This window comes from Chrysochloris asiatica, unplaced genomic scaffold (genome assembly GCF_000296735.1).
Source record: "Chrysochloris asiatica unplaced genomic scaffold, ChrAsi1.0 scaffold00067, whole genome shotgun sequence".
NCBI lineage: Eukaryota > Metazoa > Chordata > Mammalia > Afrosoricida > Chrysochloridae > Chrysochloris > Chrysochloris asiatica.
Genome location: NW_006408585.1, coordinates 7,722,635 through 7,729,699, shown reverse-complemented (window position 1 = coordinate 7,729,699; position 7,065 = coordinate 7,722,635).

Below are 7,065 nucleotides of genomic sequence, written 5' to 3'. Positions count from 1 at the left end.
TTTTCTACTCCCATAAGGATTTACACCCTCGGAAACCCTGTACAGGGTCGCTATGGGTCGGAACCGACTCGACAGCACTTAACAACAACAACAATAGACAACAGATATGGCCTGTTATGTGCCAGATGGCCTAGGGATATGAGGCTCATTAAAATTTCACATCATTGCCTTTATAAAAAAAAAACTATCTCTCATAATGGTTTTACAAGTATGTAGAACCAAAAAAGCAAACCTACTGTCACTGAGCCCATTCTGAGTCATAGGAACCCTATAGGACAAAGTAGAACTGTTTCTTTTTGATTTCTGAGATGGTGCATTTTTATTTACAGGAGTAGACTGCTATATCCTTCTCCTTTTGAAGGGCTCTATGCCATCAGGGCTCCAAAAATCCTTTAATTGTTAACTGTAAATATGTCCAATTTATTGTATGTCAATTATACCTCAATAAAGCTCTTGTTTTTTTTTTTTTTTGAATACCAACTCCAACAACAACAATAGAAATTTTGGGGATATCATAAATCATTATGGTTTTTGAAACCTTTCCATGGGAAACAAGAACATGTATAAGAACTCTTTAAGATATAAAACTTATTTTATAGTTGTCTTTTTCATGGAACTTAACTGTAATGTAACTCCTGAGTTGTTGGGGGATGGTTTTTGGTTTTTTTTTGTTTTTCAAATCTCTTGTTCAGGACCCTCTGAAAGATCAGAAATATCAGATGAAAATTTTTCAGTTTCATTATTGATAATATGCCAAGAACACAGAAAATGCTAATGATACAACTTTAACTGATTACTGATCTGATGGCTGCTCACTGAGAATTGCTATGGTTAAGGACATTTTACTCAGAATAGAGAGTATTTTTTCTCTAAAAAACACTAATGAAAATTATTATTAAAATATTCAAATATACAAGTCTCTGAACTCCTTTATGCTTATATAGACATGGAATTTGGACATATGACCCAATTTATTTCCATGTTTCATCAGATACTGATCAATACTCTAATTGCAAAAGTATGGATGAAATAGCCAGTAAAGTGTGTTTAGTTTTCCCTTGCTAGAGAAAATTTGACAATTTGGTTTTGATAAATTATTCTGTTTTGTTCTGCTGAAGAGATGTAAACAAATGTTTCTGCTTTAGCCATTTTTACAACTAATCTATTAGGCTCTATTTTGGGCACATAGACATAATTATCTATCTTTGGGTAGATAGAGATTTTCAAGTTTACACTGTGTTTTGAAATCACCAGTGTTTGTTAGTATTCTGTATTTTGCATTTGCATTCTTATGAACTGGCAAAATACAGTTTGACTAATTTGAAGAACTATGTGCATCACACAAATCAGGACTGGCATAGTTGCTTTTAAGTTATTAATTGCTCTAAAATGGTTAGAGACAAAGAAAATTTTGCACTTTTAAAGCATTCTTAGCAAGAAAAGTTGAGACAAAAGAACTGTCAGATTTTGTCTTCAGCTAGTGTTTTTTTAGAAAAAGAAGTTTTGTTCATCATGTCAAAATGGAAGAATCTGGTGAGGTTTTTGTTTCTTTTAAACACTAGCTTCTTAACTTAGGCCAAGCTTTCTGTAATGGGGAAAGGGAAGAGGAACCATGAAGAATTAACACACAGGTAACAGACTTTGACCAAGATGAAGTCATAGCTGTAACCTGGAGCTTTACATGGAACCTTCTGCATAGGTTTGGGAGACCACTGAACAGGATTATATATGTACAGTATATTATTAATTATGCTTGTAATAATATAGCAAATTATTTCCAGGAAACGGCTTATAAGGGTGAAATCTCTACCTGGGAATCTATATTTGTAAACAACAAAAGAGTCAATAAGAAACCACTTCAGTCGGCTAAAACTAATTAGATGAAGAATGTTCCACTATTGAGTGACTATTGAGTGGTTTCTACTTGTACTTTCTATATTCTTTTATGTATAAAAGAACAGAAAATGTTAAGGCTGTTTATTCTATGTACTTTAGTATATATACGTATATTTCAACTTGGAATAACCTATGCTAGAAATGGAATGTAGTTTTATTTATTATTGTTATTAGTAGATATTAATTATTAGTGAATGCTTGGAGGATTATTTTGAGAAAGAGTCTAGATCCATGTTCAAGATCAGTAGGAAAGAGTTTCAAAAAGGATAAACAATAGCTGCACTCGGACAATTGAAGAGGGCAAGGGAATATATGCTAAACATTTGCTTTCTCTGGCTAATACATAAATCAAATTCACTGAAACCAAAATGCCTTGCTTTAGAACATGTAGATGGAAAGCGATTGCTGAATCATTCCCATTGATTGATGAGGCTCATTCTGTTTCCTCACATTCTCGGAAATCATTTGGGGTTTGTTCACGACTTAATTTGACTATGTGGCATCCAGGTCATTTTGTAACATGATTTTCACTCTTCTATAATGAGTAGAAAGGAGCTCTGGTAGCGTAGTGGTTACAAATCGGGCTGCTAACCCCAAGGTTGGCAGTTCGAAACTACCAGCTGTTCCACGGGAGAAAGATGAGGCTTTCTGCTCCCGTAAAGATTTATAGCCTCAGAAACCCTGTGCAGGGTCACTATGAGTCAGAACCGACTCTATGGTACTTAACAACAACAATAATGTGTAAAAATTAGCTCTAGTAGCGTAGTGGTTATCAGTCAGGCTGCTAATCTCAAGGTCAGCAGTTCGAAGCTACCAGCTGTTCCATGGGAGAAATATGAGGCTTTCTGCTTCTATAAAGATTTACAGCCTTGGAAACCCTATACAGGGTTGCTATGAGTCAGAACTGACTCCACAGCATGTAACCACCACCCACTACCACCACCACCACCACCACCATAATGTGTAGAGGACTCCTAATGTGGAGCTGTAGGATCAGAACTGGATTGTGAACCACAAGGTTGGCAGTTCAAACCCACCAGCTGCTTCTTAGAAACCCTATTCAGGGTTGTTATGAGTCAGAACCAACTCAACAGCACTTAATAACAATAGCAACGTAGTTTGTAGAAGTAGCCCTGGTGATACCGTGGTTAAAGTGCTCAGGTGCACACATACACACATGCTTTATTTTGCACAGTTTGATAAGGGAAGTACAGTATCTCATAGTGATCTTATTTATGTATTTTTTATATAACCAATCAGATCGAAGCTTTTTCATATGGCAATGTGTATTTCTTTTTGATACTAGCTTTTTAAAAATGCAATTCAATGACATACAATTTGCCCATTTAAATTACATAAGTCAATGTGTTTTAGTATAGCCCCAGTAATCGCTAATCTTTCTGTTTCTATATATGTTCCTATTCTGGACTTTAATATGAAAGGACTCATATATTTCAGTCTTTTGTAATTGGATTTTTTTCACTTAGCTGCATGTTTTCAAGGTTCATTCATGCTGCCACATGTATAAATGCTTTCTTCTTTTTATTCTAGAATAATATTACTTATATTAATATATCACTTTGTTTATCCAGTTTTTCAACTGGAGAACATTTGGTTCTTCCCAGTCTTTGGCTATTAGAGATAAATCAGCTGCTGTGAACATCTATAAACAGTAATGGTGGAAGAAGTCCAAACAGCACTGAAGACATTAGAGAACAACAAGGCTGCAGGAACTAAAGGGTTACAAATGGAAATATTTCAAGAAACTGATGCAGCACTAGAGGTGCTCACTCATCTATGTCAAGAAATGTGGAAGACAGCTTCCTGGCCAACCAATTGGTAGAGATCCATATTTCTGCCCATTCCAAAGAAAGATGACTCAAAGGAATATGAAAATCATCGAACAATATCATTCATATCATATGCAAGTAAATTTTCCTGAAGATAACTAAAAATAATTGCAACAGTACATCAACATGGAGCTTTCAGAAATTCAAACCAGATTCCAAAGAGAACCTGGAACTAGAACATCACTACCGACATCAGATGAATCTTGGCTGAAAGCAGAGGATACTAGAAAAATGTTTACTTGTGCTTTATCAACTATGCAAATGCATTCTACTGTGTGGATCATAGCAAACTATGAATAACATTGCGATGAATGAGTATTCCAGAATACTTAATCGTGCTCACAAGGAATCTGTACACAGACCAAGAGGCAGTTATTAAAACAGAACAAGGGGACACTGAATGAATTAAAGTCAGAAAAAGTGTATACCAGGGTTGTATCCTTCCACCGTATTTATTCAATCTGTATGCTGAACAAATAATCTGAGAAACTGGATTATATGAAGAAGAGCATGGCTTCAGGATTGGAGGAAGACTCATTAATATCTTTGATATGCAGATGATACAACTTTGCTTGCAGAAAATGAAGAGGACTTAAAATTCTTACTGATGAAGATCAAAGACCACAGACTTCAGTATGGGTTGCATCTCAACATAAAGAAAACAAAAATCCTCACCACCAGGCCAATAAACAACAGCCTCATAAAAGAAGAAAAGATTAAAGTTGTCATAGACTTCATTTTTCTTGGATCCATTGTCAACAGTCATGGAAGCAGCAGTCAAGAAATCAAAGGATGTATTGCATTAGGCAAATCTGCTGTGTGAGACCTCTTTAAAGTGTTCAACAGCAAAGATATCTAAGAACTAAGATGTGCCTGACCCAAGCCATGGAATTTTCAAATGCCTCATATGCACGTGAAAGTTGGACAATGAATAAAAAAGACAGAAGAAGTATCAATGCGTTTCAATTATGGTGTTGACAAAAAATATTGCCAATATCATGGACTGCTAGAAGAACAAACAATTCTGTTTGGAAGAAGTACAGCCAGAATGCTCTTTAGGAAGATAGTGAGATTTTGTCTTTCATACTTTAGATGTATCATTGGAAGGGACTAGTTCTTGAAGAAGAACATCATACTTGGAGGGTCAGTAAAAAGAGTAAGATTTCAACAAGATGGATTAACACAGTGGTATCAACAATGGGCTCAAACATGCGAATGATTGTAAAGGTGGCATATAACCCGGTATCTTTTCCTTCTGTTGTGCATATCATCACTATGAGTCAGAATTGACCCAATGACACCTAACAGCAATAGCAGCAACGCGAACATCTGTGTGCAAGTGTCTGTATAGAGGTAGGTTTTCATTTCACTTATAGGAATGAAATTGCTGTGCCATATAGTAACTTTATATTTCACCTTATTGTTTTCCAAAGAGGCTGCACTATTTAACATTTACATTTTACAACAGTATATGAGGTTTCCAATTTCTCCACATCTTCATCAACACTTGTCATATCTGTTTTTTATGTTAGCTACCCTAATAGATGTGAAGTTGGTATCTCATTATGATTTTTAATTTCATATCTCTGATGACTAATAAGGCAGAGCATCCTTTCAAGTGTTTATTGGCTGTTTGGTATACTATCTTTGGAGAAATGTCAATTAAGATCTTTTGCCCAATTTTAGTTGGATAATTTGTTAAGTTACAAGTTCTTTATATATTCTAGATACAGGTCCCTTATGATATATATGATTAAAAATATGTTCTTCCATTCTATGGACTGTCTTTTCACTTTCTTGATTTTGTCCTCTGTAGCATCATTTTGATGTCTAATTTATCTATTTTTCTTTAGATCTTTGTGTTTTTGTTGTTATATATAAGAATTCATTGCATATAATCCAAGGTCAGGAAAATTTACACCTGTGTTTTCTTCTAAGTTCTTCTGGTGTGACACTGTAGGATCAGTACTGGACTGAGAACCACAACAAGGTCAGCGGTTCAAACTCACCAGCTGCTCATCAGAATCCTTATACAGGGTTGTGATGAGCTGGAATCAACTACAGCACTTACCAACAAGCCAAATCTCACATGTAGAACTTTTGTCTATTTTTAATTAATTTTTTAATAGGATGTGGGAATTTTGCATTTATTGTGTCAATTGTCTTTTGTGTTCTCTGTTTACTTTTCTAATCAGGTGTTTTTCTCATAATTTGGAATGTTTTTGTATTTTATTTTTCTCATTATATTGCAGATTTGTCTTTTTTTAATGCTTTATTATGAATTATGTGATAGTTTACATGGGATAACATTAGTTTTACATTCATCCTATCACATATCATTTCATTGTCATGGTCACAATCCCCTCCATGCATCATCAACCAACCAAAGGGTATACCCTAAAAGCCTGCCACCGCTCAGCACACAGCCCCTCTCCCTCTCTGGGTCTAAAGTCCCCAGCTGCTCCATCTCCCCACGTCATTGTCTCTGCCTCCATCTCTGGCATCACAGCTTCTCTGGGTAGGGTCCTGCTCTCCGCTCTTCTCCCTTGATGGTCCCAGGGACCTCTGCTCCATCTCTTGATGTTGTCTTCTCTGCCTCCATCTCAGACCTCACTGGTAACAGTCGGAGTGCCCTTATCATTTTGTATTTTTCCTGTAGGTCCTTCTTTCAAGAAGTATCTTCTGGTTTTCTAGCTGCTCCCGACTGGTCTGCTTGTCCTTTCAAGTGGAAAATGCCCCATCTCTGAAGGTCTGGATGTGGTTCAGGCTTCCACTTATACTCCCATGTAATGCAGAGGCTCCTCAGGAAACCTCCGTCACTGGACACATTGTAGCCCCATTTTAGGTATTCCAGTCAGTTATAGGCAGAAGACGGGCTTACAAGCTTTCCATGTTGATATTTCTGGTTATTCCTTTCTCTCCCCCTCCAGTGTCTGTTTTATAATATATTGCAAGGAAAACTATGATTCAAAAGACAGTCAAGCATCTTAACATGATTCCCCCTTTTCCCTATTCCATCCATGTCTCTGTATTCCAGAGCCCTGTTGTTCCAAAGCTGTGCCTACATCATTTTTGACCTCTGTCCCACTTAGCCCATTCATATCTGTCTAATTGTTCTCCCATGTGCTTTGTTCTTCCATTCCCCCCTCCCTACTTGTATATTGTGCCCCTACCCAATACCCAAATTATCTTGTGTCTATTCCCTGCCCTGTGCTCCACCTTCCCCTCCCACCCACCCCTATCCCTACCCCTACATCCTAGCAACCAAATAAGAATCCACTTTAGTGGATTAGTATGGGTTCTTTTTCTTAGTCTTTTA